Genomic DNA, 21,083 nt, shown 5'->3' on the forward strand with positions numbered 1-21,083 from the left:
CTAACCCTAACCCTAACCCTAACCCTAACCCTAACCCTAACCCTAACCCTAACCCTAACCCTAACCCTAACCCTAACCCTAACCCTAACCCTAACCCTAACCCTAACCCTAACCCTAACCCTAACCCTAACCCTAACCCTAACCCTAACCCTAACCCTAACCCTAACCCTAACCCTAACCCTAACCCTAACCCTAACCCTAACCCTAACCCTAACCCTAACCCTAACCCTAACCCTAACCCTAACCCTAACCCTAACCCTAACCCTAACCCTAACCCTAACCCTAACCCTAACCCTAACCCTAACCCTAACCCTAACCCTAACCCTAACCCTAACCCTAACCCTAACCCTAACCCTAACCCTAACCCTAACCCTAACCCTAACCCTAACCCTAACCCTAACCCTAACCCTAACCCTAACCCTAACCCTAACCCTAACCCTAACCCTAACCCTAACCCTAACCCTAACCCTAACCCTAACCCTAACCCTAACCCTAACCCTAACCCTAACCCTAACCCTAACCCTAACCCTAACCCTAACCCTAACCCTAACCCTAACCCTAACCCTAACCCTAACCCTAACCCTAACCCTAACCCTAACCCTAACCCTAACCCTAACCCTAACCCTAACCCTAACCCTAACCCTAACCCTAACCCTAACCCTAACCCTAACCCTAACCCTAACCCTAACCCTAACCCTAACCCTAACCCTAACCCTAACCCTAACCCTAACCCTAACCCTAACCCTAACCCTAACCCTAACCCTAACCCTAACCCTAACCCTAACCCTAACCCTAACCCTAACCCTAACCCTAACCCTAACCCTAACCCTAACCCTAACCCTAACCCTAACCCTAACCCTAACCCTAACCCTAACCCTAACCCTAACCCTAACCCTAACCCTAACCCTAACCCTAACCCTAACCCTAACCCTAACCCTAACCCTAACCCTAACCCTAACCCTAACCCTAACCCTAACCCTAACCCTAACCCTAACCCTAACCCTAACCCTAACCCTAACCCTAACCCTAACCCTAACCCTAACCCTAACCCTAACCCTAACCCTAACCCTAACCCTAACCCTAACCCTAACCCTAACCCTAACCCTAACCCTAACCCTAACCCTAACCCTAACCCTAACCCTAACCCTAACCCTAACCCTAACCCTAACCCTAACCCTAACCCTAACCCTAACCCTAACCCTAACCCTAACCCTAACCCTAACCCTAACCCTAACCCTAACCCTAACCCTAACCCTAACCCTAACCCTAACCCTAACCCTAACCCTAACCCTAACCCTAACCCCCTAACCCTAACCCTAACCCTAACCCTAACCCTAACCCTAACCCTAACCCTAACCCTAACCCTAACCCTAACCCTAACCCTAACCCTAACCCTAACCCTAACCCTAACCCTAACCCTAACCCTAACCCTAACCCTAACCCTAACCCTAACCCTAACCCTAACCCTAACCCTAACCCTAACCCTAACCCTAACCCTAACCCTAACCCTAACCCTAACCCTAACCCTAACCCTAACCCTAACCCTAACCCTAACCCTAACCCTAACCCTAACCCTAACCCTAACCCTAACCCTAACCCTAACCCTAACCCTAACCCTAACCCTAACCCTAACCCTAACCCTAACCCTAACCCTAACCCTAACCCTAACCCTAACCCTAACCCTAACCCTAACCCTAACCCTAACCCTAACCCTAACCCTAACCCTAACCCTAACCCTAACCCTAACCCTAACCCTAACCCTAACCCTAACCCTAACCCTAACCCTAACCCTAACCCTAACCCTAACCCTAACCCTAACCCTAACCCTAACCCTAACCCTAACCCTAACCCTAACCCTAACCCTAACCCTAACCCTAACCCTAACCCTAACCCTAACCCTAACCCTAACCCTAACCCTAACCCTAACCCTAACCCTAACCCTAACCCTAACCCTAACCCTAACCCTAACCCTAACCCTAACCCTAACCCTAACCCTAACCCTAACCCTAACCCTAACCCTAACCCTAACCCTAACCCTAACCCTAACCCTAACCCTAACCCTAACCCTAACCCTAACCCTAACCCTAACCCTAACCCTAACCCTAACCCTAACCCTAACCCTAACCCTAACCCTAACCCTAACCCTAACCCTAACCCTAACCCTAACCCTAACCCTAACCCTAACCCTAACCCTAACCCTAACCCTAACCCTAACCCTAACCCTAACCCTAACCCTAACCCTAACCCTAACCCTAACCCTAACCCTAACCCTAACCCTAACCCTAACCCTAACCCTAACCCTAACCCTAACCCTAACCCTAACCCTAACCCTAACCCTAACCCTAACCCTAACCCTAACCCTAACCCTAACCCTAACCCTAACCCTAACCCTAACCCTAACCCTAACCCTAACCCTAACCCTAACCCTAACCCTAACCCTAACCCTAACCCTAACCCTAACCCTAACCCTAACCCTAACCCTAACCCTAACCCTAACCCTAACCCTAACCCTAACCCTAACCCTAACCCTAACCCTAACCCTAACCCTAACCCTAACCCTAACCCTAACCCTAACCCTAACCCTAACCCTAACCCTAACCCTAACCCTAACCCTAACCCTAACCCTAACCCTAACCCTAACCCTAACCCTAACCCTAACCCTAACCCTAACCCTAACCCTAACCCTAACCCTAACCCTAACCCTAACCCTAACCCTAACCCTAACCCTAACCCTAACCCTAACCCTAACCCTAACCCTAACCCTAACCCTAACCCTAACCCTAACCCTAACCCTAACCCTAACCCTAACCCTAACCCTAACCCTAACCCTAACCCTAACCCTAACCCTAACCCTAACCCTAACCCTAACCCTAACCCTAACCCTAACCCTAACCCTAACCCTAACCCTAACCCTAACCCTAACCCTAACCCTAACCCTAACCCTAACCCTAACCCTAACCCTAACCCTAACCCTAACCCTAACCCTAACCCTAACCCTAACCCTAACCCTAACCCTAACCCTAACCCTAACCCTAACCCTAACCCTAACCCTAACCCTAACCCTAACCCTAACCCTAACCCTAACCCTAACCCTAACCCTAACCCTAACCCTAACCCTAACCCTAACCCTAACCCTAACCCTAACCCTAACCCTAACCCTAACCCTAACCCTAACCCTAACCCTAACCCTAACCCTAACCCTAACCCTAACCCTAACCCTAACCCTAACCCTAACCCTAACCCTAACCCTAACCCTAACCCTAACCCTAACCCTAACCCTAACCCTAACCCTAACCCTAACCCTAACCCTAACCCTAACCCTAACCCTAACCCTAACCCTAACCCTAACCCTAACCCTAACCCTAACCCTAACCCTAACCCTAACCCTAACCCTAACCCTAACCCTAACCCTAACCCTAACCCTAACCCTAACCCTAACCCTAACCCTAACCCTAACCCTAACCCTAACCCTAACCCTAACCCTAACCCTAACCCTAACCCTAACCCTAACCCTAACCCTAACCCTAACCCTAACCCTAACCCTAACCCTAACCCTAACCCTAACCCTAACCCTAACCCTAACCCTAACCCTAACCCTAACCCTAACCCTAACCCTAACCCTAACCCTAACCCTAACCCTAACCCTAACCCTAACCCTAACCCTAACCCTAACCCTAACCCTAACCCTAACCCTAACCCTAACCCTAACCCTAACCCTAACCCTAACCCTAACCCTAACCCTAACCCTAACCCTAACCCTAACCCTAACCCTAACCCTAACCCTAACCCTAACCCTAACCCTAACCCTAACCCTAACCCTAACCCTAACCCTAACCCTAACCCTAACCCTAACCCTAACCCTAACCCTAACCCTAACCCTAACCCTAACCCTAACCCTAACCCTAACCCTAACCCTAACCCTAACCCTAACCCTAACCCTAACCCTAACCCTAACCCTAACCCTAACCCTAACCCTAACCCTAACCCTAACCCTAACCCTAACCCTAACCCTAACCCTAACCCTAACCCTAACCCTAACCCTAACCCTAACCCTAACCCTAACCCTAACCCTAACCCTAACCCTAACCCTAACCCTAACCCTAACCCTAACCCTAACCCTAACCCTAACCCTAACCCTAACCCTAACCCTAACCCTAACCCTAACCCTAACCCTAACCCTAACCCTAACCCTAACCCTAACCCTAACCCTAACCCTAACCCTAACCCTAACCCTAACCCTAACCCTAACCCTAACCCTAACCCTAACCCTAACCCTAACCCTAACCCTAACCCTAACCCTAACCCTAACCCTAACCCTAACCCTAACCCTAACCCTAACCCTAACCCTAACCCTAACCCTAACCCTAACCCTAACCCTAACCCTAACCCTAACCCTAACCCTAACCCTAACCCTAACCCTAACCCTAACCCTAACCCTAACCCTAACCCTAACCCTAACCCTAACCCTAACCCTAACCCTAACCCTAACCCTAACCCTAACCCTAACCCTAACCCTAACCCTAACCCTAACCCTAACCCTAACCCTAACCCTAACCCTAACCCTAACCCTAACCCTAACCCTAACCCTAACCCTAACCCTAACCCTAACCCTAACCCTAACCCTAACCCTAACCCTAACCCTAACCCTAACCCTAACCCTAACCCTAACCCTAACCCTAACCCTAACCCTAACCCTAACCCTAACCCTAACCCTAACCCTAACCCTAACCCTAACCCTAACCCTAACCCTAACCCTAACCCTAACCCTAACCCTAACCCTAACCCTAACCCTAACCCTAACCCTAACCCTAACCCTAACCCTAACCCTAACCCTAACCCTAACCCTAACCCTAACCCTAACCCTAACCCTAACCCTAACCCTAACCCTAACCCTAACCCTAACCCTAACCCTAACCCTAACCCTAACCCTAACCCTAACCCTAACCCTAACCCTAACCCTAACCCTAACCCTAACCCTAACCCTAACCCTAACCCTAACCCTAACCCTAACCCTAACCCTAACCCTAACCCTAACCCTAACCTGACACCCTAACCCTAACCCTAACCCTAACCCTAACCCTAACCCTAACCCTAACCCTAACCCTAACCCTAACCCTAACCCTAACCCGACACCCTAACCCTAACCCGACACCCTAACCCTAACCCGACACCCTAACCCTAACCCGACACCCTAACCCTAACCCGACACCCTAACCCTAACCCGACACCCTGACCCTAACCCGACACCCTGACCCTAACCCGACACCCTAACCCTAACCCGACACCCTAACCCGACACCCTAACCCGACACCCTAACCCGACACCCTAACCCGACACCCTAACCCTAACCCTAACCCTAACCCTAACCCGACACCCTAACCCTAACCCGACACCCTAACCCGACACCCTAACCCGACACCCTAACCCGACACCCTAACCCGACACCCTAACCCGACACCCTAACCCGACACCCTAACCCGACACCCTAACCCGACACCCTAACCCTAACCCGACACCCTAACCCTAACCCGACACCCTAACCCTAACCCGACACCCTAACCCTAACCCTAACCCGACACCCTAACCCTAACCCGACACCCTAACCCTAACCCGACACCCTAACCCGACACCCTAACCCGACACCCTAACCCTAACCCTAACCCTAACCCTAACCCTAACCCTAACCCTAAACCCTAACCCTAACCCTAACCCCTAACCCTAACCCCTAACCCTAACCCCTAACCCTAACCCATAACCCTAACCCATAACCCTAACCCGACATCCTAACCCGACATCCTAACCTGACACCCTAACCCGATACCCTAACCCGATACCCTAATCATAACCTGACACCCTAACCCTAACCCTGACCCCTGACCCCTAACCCTGACCCCTGACCGTAACCCTAACCCGACACCCTAACCCGACACCCTAACGCTAACCCGACACCCTACCCTTAACCCTTACCCCTGACCCCTGATCCCAACCCTAATCTGACACCCTAACCTGACACTGTAACCTGAGACCCTAACCCTAACCTGACACCGTAACCCTTAACCCTAACCCGATACCTTAATCATAACCTGACACCCTAACCCTAACCCTGACCCCTGACCCCTAACCCTGACCCCTGACCGTAACCCTAACCCGACACCCTAACCCGACACCCTAACGCTAACCTGACACCCTACCCTTAACCCTTACCCCTGACCCCTGATCCCAACCCTAATCTGACACCCTAACCTGACACTGTAACCTGAGACCCTAACCCTAACCTGACACCGTAACCCTTAACCCTAACCCGATACCCTAATCATAACCTGACACCCTAACCCTAACCCTTACCCCTGACCCCTGACCCCTAACCCCGACCCCTGACCTGACACCCTAACCCAACAATGTCACCCTGACCCTAATCTGACACCCTAATCCTAACTGTAAGCTGATACCCTAACCTGACATCCTAACCCTAACCTGTAACTGTTAACCTGACATCCTAATCTGCACCCTAACTGTGATTATTTATTGTTAGTGTTCATGTGAAATGTTCATGTGTAGCTGTGTTTTTTTAACTGTGTCCTGTAACTGTAATGTCTTGTTGTGTTGTTTTGGTGTTTTAGTTTTTTTATAGGTTTTTTATGATTTGTTTGGGCAGAAGAAAAAATTTGCATATCATTTGCATAATTTGATTAATTAATTTGCATATTTGATTAGAATTGTGACATTGTTCATGTTGTAGTATGGTGGGTTTATTTATTTTTGATGGTTTTTTTTATTTGTATTTTATAGTATCAGGAAAAGAAATAAAAATAATAACTTTTGTGCAGCAGTAGGGGATGGGTTGCTGGCTGGGCAGCACTAATTTACTTTTTTTTTTGGTTTTGTTCTTTTAAGTACTTAATGCTGCCCAGCCAGCAAGACATGTTCAATGCTGCTAATTGCAACCAGTGAGTCAGCCACACACAAACAAACACACAAAAGCAGAGCGAGAGAGAGAGAGACACACAGAGCGAGAGAGAGAGAGAGAGAGACACACAGAGCGAGAGAGAGAGAGAGAGACACACAGAGCGAGAGAGAGAGAGAGAGACACACAGAGCGAGAGAGAGAGAGAGAGACACACAGAGCGAGAGAGAGAGAGAGAGACACACAGAGCGAGAGAGAGAGAGAGAGACACACAGAGCGAGAGAGAGAGAGAGAGACACACAGAGCGAGAGAGAGAGAGCGTGCGCAACAGAGTGAGAGCGACACAGAGAGAGAGCGCGCGACAGAGTGAGAGACACAGAGACACAGAGAGAGCGTGCGACAGAGTGAGAGACACAGAGACACAGAGAGAGCGCGTGACAGAGTGAGAGAGACACAGAGACACAGAGAGAGAGCGCGCGACAGAGTGAGAGAGACAGAGACACAGAGAGAGAGCGCGCGACAGAGTGAGAGAGAGACAGAGACAGCAACAGAGACACAGAGAGAGAGCGCGACAGAGTGAGAGAGACACAGAGACACAGAGAGAGCGACAGAGACACAGAGAGAGAGCGCACGACAGAGACAGAGAGAGAGCGCACGACAGAGACAGAGAGAGAGCGCGACAGACCAGAGACAGACAAAGAGAGAGAGAGTATGACGGCCACACAGAGACACACACAGAGAGACAGCCAGAGACAGTCACACAAAGACAAAAACAAAGCCTCACACATTCACAGAAGACAGTCTAACACAAACACACACACAAAGTCCAATGCAAATGCACTGTCACCATCACATGCACTCACATTCAAAGCCTAACACAGGCACACGTGCTGTCACAGCCAGACCCATGTGATAAAAAAAACACAGGACACCAACAAGAACACAGCAGCCTTTATTGAAGGGTTATTCCCTCATTACACAGGCAACACCATAAAACTCGACCAAGCAGAATTGCACCACCCCCAGGCCCTCTCCTGGTGGTCCCAGACTGTTGCACGCTGCCAGAACACGTTGCCTTCAATCCTCCATATGCAAATGTTTTCCTCCAGATACTCATCAAACCTCGGTCACATCCCTAAACCGTGTCCTTCAATTGCTGCACATTTCCATTTTCCTCTTCCTGACAGAGTCTCCAAAATTCACAACCCTTCGTGGGGCCTTGACCTCCATGCCCGGGGGGGGGGGGGAAATTCAATTATTCTCTTGATTTTCTGTTCTCCAAACCCCATCAGAATAATTTACTACCATTACAAAACACACACCAAACACTTTGACAACCAGCTACCCCTCAACACAGACTATCCCATCCAATCTTCCCTGGACCATCCCCTAAACATACCACCTGCAAACAACTGGATGCCATCACATTACACAAAACAACTCCTCAGAATATCCACTCCCAGGACCTCCAAAATCACCCTGCCTGGCAAAAACCCCGGCCCAAGCGGCCCCTCTGCCCAAACTTTGGCGATGAACCTCGCCTCGCAGAGTGGCCGGGACCGGGGAAAAAAAAACCCAGCCGGGGGAAACAAAAAAAAAATCCCCCGGCTGGGGTTTTTTTATTCTACAGTGGTTGTGGTTTTAAAATGCCTTATTTGCCTGGAAAGCAAAGCACCGTTACCTCCGCCTACAACCCACGTGCCCGCAGCCCAACCACACAAGTTCACACACCCGCACCGCCCAAGCCACAAACCACCCCTCATCCTCCCCTGCGCCATCCTCCAAACGACCTGCCCCGAGGGGACATCGCCCCGTCTCCGCAACGCTCCTCGGGAACGCCGTTCCCGAGGGCCTCCAAAATCACCCTGCCTGGCAAAAACCCCGGCCCAAGCGGCCCCTCTGCCCAAACTTTGGCGATGAACCTCGCCTCGCAGAGTGGCCGGGACCGGGGAAAAAAAAACCCAGCCGGGGGAAACAAAAAAAAAATCCCCCGGCTGGGGTTTTTTTATTCTACAGTGGTTGTGGTTTTAAAATGCCTTATTTGCCTGGAAAGCAAAGCACCGTTACCTCCGCCTACAACCCACGTGCCCGCAGCCCAACCACACAAGTTCACACACCCGCACCGCCCAAGCCACAAACCACCCCTCATCCTCCCCTGCGCCATCCTCCAAACGACCTGCCCCGAGGGGACATCGCCCCGTCTCCGCAACGCTCCTCGGGAACGCCGTTCCCGAGGGCCTCCAAAATCACCCTGCCTGGCAAAAACCCCGGCCCAAGCGGCCCCTCTGCCCAAACTTTGGCGATGAACCTCGCCTCGCAGAGTGGCCGGGACCGGGGAAAAAAAAACCCAGCCGGGGGAAACAAAAAAAAAATCCCCCGGCTGGGGTTTTTTTATTCTACAGTGGTTGTGGTTTTAAAATGCCTTATTTGCCTGGAAAGCAAAGCACCGTTACCTCCGCCTACAACCCACGTGCCCGCAGCCCAACCACACAAGTTCACACACCCGCACCGCCCAAGCCACAAACCACCCCTCATCCTCCCCTGCGCCATCCTCCAAACGACCTGCCCCGAGGGGACATCGCCCCGTCTCCGCAACGCTCCTCGGGAACGCCGTTCCCGAGGGCCTCCAAAATCACCCTGCCTGGCAAAAACCCCGGCCCAAGCGGCCCCTCTGCCCAAACTTTGGCGATGAACCTCGCCTCGCAGAGTGGCCGGGACCGGGGAAAAAAAAACCCAGCCGGGGGAAACAAAAAAAAAAATCCCCCGGCTGGGGTTTTTTTATTCTACAGTGGTTGTGGTTTTAAAATGCCTTATTTGCCTGGAAAGCAAAGCACCGTTACCTCCGCCTACAACCCACGTGCCCGCAGCCCAACCACACAAGTTTACACACCCGCACCGCCCAAGCCACAAACCACCCCTCATCCTTCCCTACGCCATCCTCCAAACGACCTGCCCCGAGGGGACATCGCCCCGTCTCCGCAACGCTCCTCGGGAACGCCGTTCCCGAGGGCCTCCAAAATCACCCTGCCTGGCAAAAACCCCGGCCCAAGCGGCCCCTCTGCCCAAACTTTGGCGATGAACCTCGCCTCGCAGAGTGGCCGGGACCGGGGAAAAAAAAACCCAGCCGGGGGAAACAAAAAAAAAAATCCCCCGGCTGGGGTTTTTTTATTCTACAGTGGTTGTGGTTTTAAAATGCCTTATTTGCCTGGAAAGCAAAGCACCGTTACCTCCGCCTACAACCCACGTGCCCGCAGCCCAACCACACCAACATTTCTCAGGCTCACACACCTTCACAACACAAGCTCTGCTACCACATGTAGCCTGCCCTCACCCACACCGTCCTCCCACCCTCCTGCCGCAAGGGGACGTCGCCCCGTGTCTGCGGTGCTCCTTAGGAGCCTCCAAAATCTCCCTGCCTAACCAAACCTCCGGCCCGAGGCCGATCTCCGCCCAAACGCTGGCGATGAGCGTCACCTCCCAAAGCGGCTGGGACTGGGGGAAAAACCACCCGGCTGAGGGACGACGCTTGGTATCTGTCGCCCACTGATGTCTGCCCAGATACTTAGCTTTCACGGTGCCTTGGGTCACGGTCCACCCTCCGCAGCGCCCACATCACATAAAGGCAAGGTTCTCACAGTCACCTCATGCCGCTCGCTCACCTGAGAAAACAAAACGCAAAGCCATTTACTGCACAGTTCATCTGTGAGAGAGCAACCCTCTGTGGCTCCGCTACCTTTCCCAGAATAACACATCCCCTCAGGTTCCTCCCTGGCGCTTGGAGCGTTGTAATGACCAATCTGCCCAAGAAAACCTGACCGCTGCGAGACCCGTTGTGCTGCTCCTCTATAACTCTACTGTTTCTACAGACTTGCTGCAAGGTGCGTGCCGAAACACAATGAAAACCCCAGTAGCCTTACTCCGTTACCTCACAAACCAGCCCTGACCCGCTTGACTCCATCTCACGTGCACAGAGACCTCAAAGTCACTTTAACTCTCTACGCTAGCTCTGCACTGCCATACAACACAGACACACAGAGCTGTGCAATGCACGCATATACACCACACGATACAACACGCTCTTACATCACTGCCAAGAAAAAACATGGTACAGAGCACTGCCGTAGGAGACAGAACACAGTACAGGGTCAGACAACGTGAGACTGTCTCGGACGGCACTCAATATAGTTACAGAGCAACATGACGCAAAACCAATAGAGTGCCAAACAATGCAGTACAAGTTCAAATACGGAGCGATACAACACACAATACAGGGTCAGACGACGCGAGACGGTCTGCGATGGCAGTTGATGCCATTACAGAGCAACGTGATGCAACGCTAATACAGAAGCAAACAATGCAAAACAAATCCAAATACAGAGCAATGCAATACAACACATAATACAGACACGCAAGAGTTTCAGATGGCAGTTGATGCAATTACAGGGCAATACTATATGATACAATTCAATGCATAATCAGATACAGAGCGATACAATACAATTCAACAAATAAGATACAGAGCAATACAATACAATGAATAATCAGATAGAGAGCAATACAATACGATACAATTCATTGAATAAACAGATACAGAGAGATACAATTCAACACATAACCAGACACAGAGCAATACGATGCAACTCAACGCATAACCAGATACAGACCTATAAGATGCAAGCCAACAAAAGGCACTGCGGAGCGAGGCGGTCTCAGATGGTAATCAAAACTAGAGTGCTGAAATGCCATACAAAACCAGAACGACGGATCGGATCTGTGAGAAGCCAGGCTTCACGATCTAAGCCCAGAACAATCCAAGGATGCAATGCCATAGGGAATCTCTATAGAAATAGAACCTTTGAGAGAGAAGCTGTTATGGCCAAGATCGCCTCCGGAAAGGCAACCCTCCAGAAACAGTTGTGATGCAAACTGCCCTTTAAGCTCCGATCAGAGGCAGCTCCAACCCCAACCCTGCACACAGACACCAAACGGAACGTGACCGTGAGGTGCCATAAGACTGTGAGTGAGAATAACGACTCCCCTAAGGTTGATGACACCCACAGAGAAGCCCTACGGTGCCACGATGCCGCACATGCCTCACAGCAGCCCTGGGAAAGAGAGGCAATAGCTGCAGCCCATGAAAGAAAACTATCATCAAAACCATCACGATGAACACATGAGAAAGTTGGCTTTAAGACCTGAAACCGTTCAGGACATGGGAAGTAAATCCCAGAATACTACTGGGTGAAAAAGACCTTTCAAAGCTGCACGTACCACCTGGCTTGCCACCGCAAGGGCTGACCGCTTAGGAACGCCTACGACACGATGACCACCAGATAGAGCCACGCTTTAAGGTATAATGGCAAGACAAGAAGGGCTAAACCGGTGCTAGAGTGATGTGTTGATGCGGTCTAGACTCTAAGGAGGGCTACCGAGGTACCTGCTGATCGCAAAAGAGCTACGGAGACATCAAGACAGAAGGAAGATATTATAGAAGACACAGGAGCAATGAGGACATCATAACCTGAGGAAAGTCTAAGACACAGGAGACAGACCACACAAACTACACCACAACAGACAGCGGCTGGAACTGCCCTGCCTGACAAGTGCTGGCTTCGTGCTGAAGACTAACCCACTCCATTCCTTTGCCCAGAGGGGACTGCTCCTGGACACTCCTCTGGTCCTTTGCCCTACGCTAACTTCAAAACCCCTCCTACGATTGCCAACCTTGTCCCCTCCTCCCAAGCCCTCCCCGGCCCCAGCCCCTCCACTTAACTTTCCACAAGGCAGAGGGTCCGCAACCGTCCTCCATGCAAAACCGCCTACCCGCATCAGCTAGCCGGGACGTTCCTGTAGTTGTCGGGGTCCTCTTCGCCATCTGCAATAAAAACACACAATGCACAAAACAGCGGAGGCCAGCATCGCACCCGTCGACGCCCATCTCTTCCACAAAACCCCCTCCTCAAAAGCACCGTGGGCTCTCCGCTCACCTGCTCCGCACAGATTCCAAAATAGGATGCTGCAGTGGTCATCGCTTTTAGCGCCTAAGATGCCGAGAGAAATAAAATTACTATTGTGCTGGACAACACAGATCAGGCAAATCAATGTGCTAACCACAGACTCTTATTCCTGTTCCACCTACCCCTGACTCTACGCCCCTGGGCAGGGCAGCTCCATCCCAAACACACCCCTGTGCAGCCCAACACCACACAACATGGTAGACAATGCGACTCCAAGATCAGACAACAGTCTGAACAAGAAGAATCACCTCCGGACGAGAGATGCCCTCGGGCAAGAGGACCAAAAGGACATCAGAACTGACGTGAGGAGGAAGCAAGGTGTGGTCATAAGTGAGTCAAATGTAATGGCCCATTACAAGAAGTTCCTGTCAAAACCGAGAGGATGTATGTGCAAGAACTTTGGCTAAAAGACCTAGGAACATAAGGATGCACGGAAGAAATCCCAGTCCCTGAAAACAGATGCCTAGAAAACACAGCGGCTCATGCAGCCAGGAATGATGCCACGTTCTGAATGACGTCCAGAAACATGAGATGCAAGTCCAATGTGCACTTCAAGATTCTTATGCAAGAAAAGAAGGGCACGATGCTGACGACTGTGGGCGTTCCAGACCTTACGGATGGTGGCTGAGGTGCCAGCCAGGCCCTTGAGCGCAAAGAGCAACGAGGACATCAAGACCTGAGGAAAGTCTAAGATACAGGAGACAGACCACACAAAACACACAACAGACACCGGACAGAACTGCCCTGCCCGGCACACGCCCGCTTTGTGCTGAAATGAAATCCATTCCCTTTACCTAGCCAAAGGGGACTGCTCCAGGACAGCCCCCTGCCCCGCTCTGACTTTAAAACCCCTCCCTGCAACTCCTAACCTTGTCCCTCCCCTCCCCCAAACTATCTCCAGTGCCAAACCCTCAACTTAGCTTCCAGAGGGCCAGGGGTCTGAAGCCATCCTCCACGAGGAAAACCACAGTCAGCCAACTGGATCGATCCTGCAGTCACTAGGCTGCTCTTCATCATCTGGAAAAAAAAAAAAAAAAAACACAAAAAACAACCACACACACTAAGAGAAAGAAGGAACAACCCATTACACACACAACTGTGAGCATCATAATGGTCAACACGGACCTTTCCTGCAACATCCCACTCCTCAGATACGCCGTGGCTTTCTGCTTGCCTGCTCTGCACGGACTCCAGAGTTGGGCTCATCAGCAGTCACTCTTTGTGGTGCCTAAGAGACCAAAAGACAGAAAACCACCATTGAACGTGCAAGAAATCACCAGCCACCTCCTCCCTACTACCCTGAGCTCACCTCAAATGCTCATCCCGTTCCAAAGGCAGCCTGTGCAGCACCTGCAAAACCAGAGAGAAACACTTCACTGAGCTGCCACATAATACTCAGAGCCACCGGGCACATCTGCTTTCTAACACCAGGCAACTTCAAAACCCCTCCTACAATTGCCAACCTTGCCCCCTCCTCCCAAGCCCTCCCCAGCCCCAGCCCCTCCACTTAGCTTTCACAGGGCAGAGGGTCTGCATCCGTCCTCAACACAAAACTGCCAACCCGCATCAGCTAGCCGGGACGTTCCTGTAGTCGTCAGGGTCCTCTTCGCCATCTGCAATAAAAACACACAATGCACAAAACAGCGGAGGCCAGCATCGCACCCGTCGACGCCCATCTCTTCCACAAAACCCCCTCCTCAAAAGCACCGTGGGCTCTCTGCTCACCTGCTCCACACAGATTCAAAACCACAATGCTGCAGTGGTCATCGCTTTTAGCGCCTAAGATGCCAAGTTAAAAAATAAAATTACTGTTGTGCTGGAGAACAGAGACATGGGCCAATCAATGTGCTAACCATAGACTTATTGCTGTTCCACCTACCCCTGACTCTACACCCCCGGCAAGGCAGCTCCACGCAAAACACACCCCTGTGCAGCCCAACACCACACAACACGGTAGACAATGCAACTCAAAGATCAGACAACAGTCTGAACAAGAAGAATCGCCTCCAGACCAGAGAAGCTCTTGGGTACGAAGACCAAAAGGACATCAGAACTGACGTGAGGAGGAAGCAAGGTGGGGTCATAAGTGAGTCAAATGTAATGGCCCATTAGAAGAAGTTCCTGTTGAAATGGAGACGATGTATGCGCAAGAAGCCTGGCTTCAAGACCTGGGAACGTATGGATGCAGGGAAGAAATCCCAGTCCCTGAAAACGGATGCCTAGAGAAGAGAGCCGCTCACGCAGTCGGGAACAATGCTGCAAGAAGAGGACCAGCCATAAACTTTCAAGATGCAAGTCTGCTTCGTGCTTTAAGATTGTTATGCAAGAAAAGAAGCGCCCATTGGGCATGAAGCAGACGAGGGCAGGCATTCCAGACCCTACCCGTGATGCCTGTGGCACATGCCGTGCCCCTTGAGCGCAAGAAATGCAACGAGGACATCAAGACCTGAGGAAAGTCTAAGATACAGGAGATAGACGACACAAGCTACACAGCAGACACCGCCTGGAACTGCCCTGCCCAGGCACACGCTGGCTTCGTGCTGAAGAGAAACCCACACCCTTTACCTACCCAGAGGGACTGCTCCAGGACCACCCCCTGCCCTACGCTGACTTTAAAACCCCTCCCTGCAACTCCCACCCTTGTCCCTTCCCTGCCCCAAACTATCGCCAGCACCAAACCCTCAACTTAGCTTTCAGAGGGCCAGGGGTCTGAAGCCATCCTCCACAAGAAAAACCACAGCCAGCCAATGGGATCAATCCCGCAGAGACATCATCTGGGAAAAAAAAAAAAAAAAAAAAAACCACACACACGCAAATAAAGGGAAAGAAAGAACCACCCATTCCGTACAAAACAGTGAGCACCACATGGGTCAACACGGACCTTTCCTGCAACATCCCCCTTCCTCACATACGCCGTGACATTCTGCTCACCTGCTCCGCACGGATTCCAGAGTTGGGCTCATCAGCAGTCACTGCTTGTGGTGCCTAAGAAACCAAGAGACACAAAAATACCATTGAACGTGCAAGAAATCTCCAGCCCCAGGCGCCTCCTCTCTACTACCTGGCTCACCTCAGATGCTCATCCGCTTCCAAAGGCAGCCCGCACAGCGCCTGCAAAACCAGAGAGAAACGCTTCAATGAGCTGCCACCTAATACTTTGCTATTAGACGCCAACCCCACCCACAACAGCCTCACCAGCTCGAACCGCTCGTCAGTGTGCGGTGTCACCCCTCCGAGCCCGTCTGCGGCACCTGCAAAAACACAAGCAAAATGACACGTGCTGAGATGCTGCCCGAAACCGCAGCCTGTGCGTACCAGTTCCCATCTCCTGTCCCTTTACCTTGACAGCTAAAGGGCCCATCCTCCGTGCAAGTTTGGGTTGCCAGCCTCAGGCTTGCACACCACCTGTCAAACCCAAATAACAGGGGTTGCTTGGAACTCCACCAGCAAAAGACCACCTGGAAAAAAAAGGATACTTCAGCCCAGCAATCGCTGCTCACCTTGCTCGAGTCAGCCCTGGTGCCCATATTCCACGTCGCACATTGATTCAAAGCTGCAAAAAAGAATGAAACCCCATAAAGCAGTCATGGAGCTACCGCTCACATCTTCCTTCTAATGCCACACACCGGCCCACCTACTTAGAGTGCTCCGCTCAGCTCTGCTACGTTGCCCTACACAGCTTGTCCCTCTGCATCTGAAAAAACAATATCAAATCACATGGATGCAGAGCAATAGCTTCATCATTCCAAAGGTTTTGTTCCCATTTACAAATATCATCTAGCGTCCAACTACAGCCTCCACTAAAAAACTCCAAATAGCAGAGCCTCACACAAAGCAGCCCTAACGTCTTCGAGACGCACTCTGCTTCACTGCCACTGAACAGCCCCTCCCACAGAGCTCTGCTCTTCCCCATAAAACAATAATGGAAAAAACTGTCCCCACTAGCCGCTGACAGCTACTCGATCTGAGATGACAGTACCACCTTTGCCTCCACAGTCTGAACAGATCCACATATTAACCAGACTCTTACTGCTATTCCACCTACCCCAGACTCTACACCCCTGGGCAGGGCAGCTCCGAGCCAAACACACAAGCACAAACCAGCACTACACACAAGACGACATACAACACGCCTCAAAGGTGAGAGAAAACTCTCGGTGAGAAGAATGACACGATTGGAGGATGCCATCGGGCAAGAAGACCTGCTGGACCACGATGATGACATGAGGATGTTCTAGTGAAACTCAAGAAACTGAGTAAAACATCATGGCCCAAGACAAGAAGCGACTCTCAGATCTGAGATCATGTACATGCAGGAAGTGCACCTTCAAGACTTAAGAAAGTAGGGATGCAGGAAAAAGTTCCATTGCCTAGAAATGGATGGCTGGAGAGCAGAGCTGCTCAGGCAGACAGGAACAATGCTGCAAGAGAGGACCATCCAGAAACTTCTGTGATACAAGACCAATCCACACATTAAGTTTGGAATGCAAGAAAAGCAGCATCCGACTGGGGCTATGCTGATGAGTACAGGCGTTGGAGACTCTAGGGATGGTGCCTGAGGTGCAGGAGATGCCCCTTGAGAGTAAAGAGGACAACAAGACCTGAGGAAGCTCTAAGACACAGAAGACAGACCACACAAACTACACAACAGATACAGGCTGGAACCGTCCTGCCCGGGACACACTAGCATTGTGCTGAAGAGTAACCTGCCCCCTTTACCTACCCAGAGGTGACTGCTACAGGACAGCCCTCTGCCCTACCCTGATTTTAAAACCTCTCCCTGCAATTCCCAACCCTGTCCCCTCCTCCCAGCCCTGGTACCCCTAGTTAGCTTTCAGAGAGCCAGGGGTCTGAAATCCCCTGTCGAGAAAAAAAAACCCAACACATCAGCTATCTTACTCATCTGCAACTGAAACAAAAAAACAAACAGCACCAGAAAGAGGAATCAGAGGTCAGTGGTGACCTCTTCCACAACTCCCCCGTCCTCATAGCACAATGGCATTCTGCTCACCTGCTCATTCTGAAGTCAGAAGCTGTGACATCTGAGATACCGAGAAACAAAATTACTGTTGCACATGTGAGAAGTCACTGGTCCCACGCTCCTCCTTGCAACTGCCCAGCTCACCTCTAATGTCTTCAACTTCCAAAGGCAGCTCACACAGACCCTGCAAAACCACAAGGTAAACACTGGACCAAGCTGCCATATCACACTTTACTATTAGACACCAACACAGCCCACAACCACCTCACCTTCTCGACCTGATCATCGGCATGAGGCTTCGCTTCTCTCAGCCTGTGTGAGGCATCTGAAAAATACAAAGCAAAAGGCACATGCTGAGATACTGCCTGAAACCTCATCCAGCCCCCAGCTATTCCTGTCTCCCACTTTACCTTGGCCACTCACCCACCTGCCCTCCATAATTTTGAGCTGCTACTTGGAGGGTTACTCCCCACCTGTAGAACAGACTCAAAGGACACTTAGAACTTCACCACAGTACAACACTTGAGAAAGAACTGCTACTTCAGCCCACTAGACATTGCTCTCTGTGCTTAAGTCACCTCAGGTACCAATATCCCAATTTACTTATTACTTCGGACCTTGAACATTAAAAAAACCCAAACCACACCACCAAACCATACTACAGCTATCAGTCATATCTTCCCTGCGATACCATGTGCTGACCCAACTTCTTACAGTGCTCCTCTTGCCTCCTTCATCACTCTTTGGTACACATCTTGTCCCCCTGTATCTGAAAAAACAATAGTAAACAAGTCACCAAGATGCTAATGAGCCAATTAACAAGTCCAGGGGTCTTGTTTCCATTCAGGAAGAGCATCTAGACTCCAGCTACAGCCTGCTGTTAAAAAAAAAAATTGGACCAAACATTAAGCCCTACACACACAAGCCTTAACACCTTCATCTTCTTTGCTACCACCAAACAGCCCCTCCCAGAAGGCTCCAATCATCTCCATTAAACATAATGGAAATGACTGTCCCTGACGATGACTACTTGATCTGCAGCGACTGTACAGCTTTTGCCTCCACAGTTTGGGCAAATCAATGTTAACCACAGACTCTTATTGCTGTTCCACCCACCCCTGACTCTGCAGCCCCAGGCAGGACAGCTCCATGCCAAACACACCCCTGTGCTGCCCAACACCACACAACACTGTAGACAATGCGACTCAAAGAACAGACAAGTTCGAACAAGAATTGCCTCCAGACCAGAGACGGCCTCGGGCAAGAAGACCTGCAGAGTTTCAGTGCTAACGTGAGGAGGCTCTATGGCCATGCCATAAGAGAATCAAACATAATGCCCGCTACACAAAGCTCCTATCAAGACGGAGAGAATGTACGCATAAGAAGCCTGGCTTCAAGACCTGGGAACGTAAGGATGCAGGGAAGAAATCCCAGTCCCTGAAAACGGATGCCTAGAAAACAGAGCTGCTCACACAGCCGGGAATGATGCCGCAAAGAGAGGACCGTCCAGAAATGTCCCAGATGCAAGTCCATTCCACACTTTAAGATTCTTATGCAAGAAAAGAAGTGCCCATTGGGCACGATGCCGATGAGGACAGGCGTTCCAGACCCTACGGGTGGTGCCCAAGGCACATGCCATGTCCCTTGAGCACAAAGAGCAACGATGACATCAAGACCCAAGGAAAGTCTAAGTCACAGGAGACAGATGACACAAGCTACACAACAGACACTGGCTGGAACTGCCCTGCCCGGCACACGCTGGCTTCGTGCTAAAGAGTAACCTGCATTCTTTATCTACCCAGAGGGGACTGCTCCTGGAATGCCCCCTGCCCTACCCTGACTTTAGAACTCCTCCCTGCAACGCCCAACCTTGTCCCTTCCCTCCCCTGAACAAATCGCCAGCGCCAGACCCTCAACTTAGCTTTCAGAGGGCCAGGGGTCTGAAGCCATCCTCCACAAGAAAAACCACAGTCAGCCAACTGGATCAATCCTGCAGTCCCTAGGCTCCTCTTATTAATCTGGGGAAAAAAAAAAAAAAAAAGGGAAAGAAGAAAAAACCCATTCCACACACAGCAGTGCCATCAGTGAGCATCACGTGGGTCAACACAAACCTTTCCCGCAACATACCCCCACCTCAGATGCGCCGTGACATTCTGCTAACCTGCTCTGCGTGGATTCCAGAGTCAAACACTGCAGCAGTCACTGTTTGTGGCACCTAAGACACCAAGAGACAAAAAAATTCAATTGAATGTGCAAGAAATCATCAGCACAAGGCACCTCCTCTCTACTACCTGGCTCACCTCAAACGCTCGTCTGGTTCCAAAGGCAGCCCACACAGTGCCTGCAAAACTAGAGAGAAACGCTTCAATGAGCTGCCACCTAATACTTTGCTATTAGACACCAACCCCGCCCACAACAGCCTCACCAGTTCAAACTGCTTGTCAGGGTGCAGTGTCACCGCTCCGAGCCCGTCTGTGGCACCTGCAAAAACCCAAGCAAAATGGCCCATGCTGAGACAGTGCCCAAAACTGTAGCCTGTTTGCACCAATTCCCATCTCCTGCCCCTTTACCTTGACAGCTTAAGGGCCCAAGCCCCGTGAGTTTGGGTTGCCAGCTTCAGGCTTGCACACCACCTGTAAAACCCAAATAGCATGGGTTGCTTAAGACTCCACCAGCAAAACAACACCTGGAAAAGAAATGATACTTCAGCCCACCAATCACCACTCACCTTGCCTGAGTCATCCCTGGTGCTCATATCCCATGTCTCTCATCGATTCAAACCTGCAAATAAAAAAAAAAAAAAAAAAAAAATCAAAAGCCATAAGGCAGTCACAGAACCACTGGTCACACCTTCCTTCTAATACCACACACCAACCCACCTACTTACAGTGCCCTGTTTGGCTCTGCTACATCCTCCTACGCAGGTTGTCCCTCTCCATCTGAAAAAACAATATCAAACAAATCACATGGATACAGAACAATAGCTTCATCATTCTAAAGGTCTTATTCCCATTTACAATTATCATCTAGAGTCCAACTGCAGCCTGCCGTTCAAAAAGCCTCCAAGAATCAGAGCTCCACACAGCATAGCCATAACATCTTGGCGATCCAATCTGCTCCGCTACCACTGAACAGTCCCTCCCACATAGCTCTGCTCTTCCCCATAAAATAACAAGAGCTGT

This window comes from Numenius arquata, chromosome 24 (assembly GCF_964106895.1).
Source record: "Numenius arquata chromosome 24, bNumArq3.hap1.1, whole genome shotgun sequence".
Lineage (NCBI taxonomy): Eukaryota > Metazoa > Chordata > Aves > Charadriiformes > Scolopacidae > Numenius > Numenius arquata.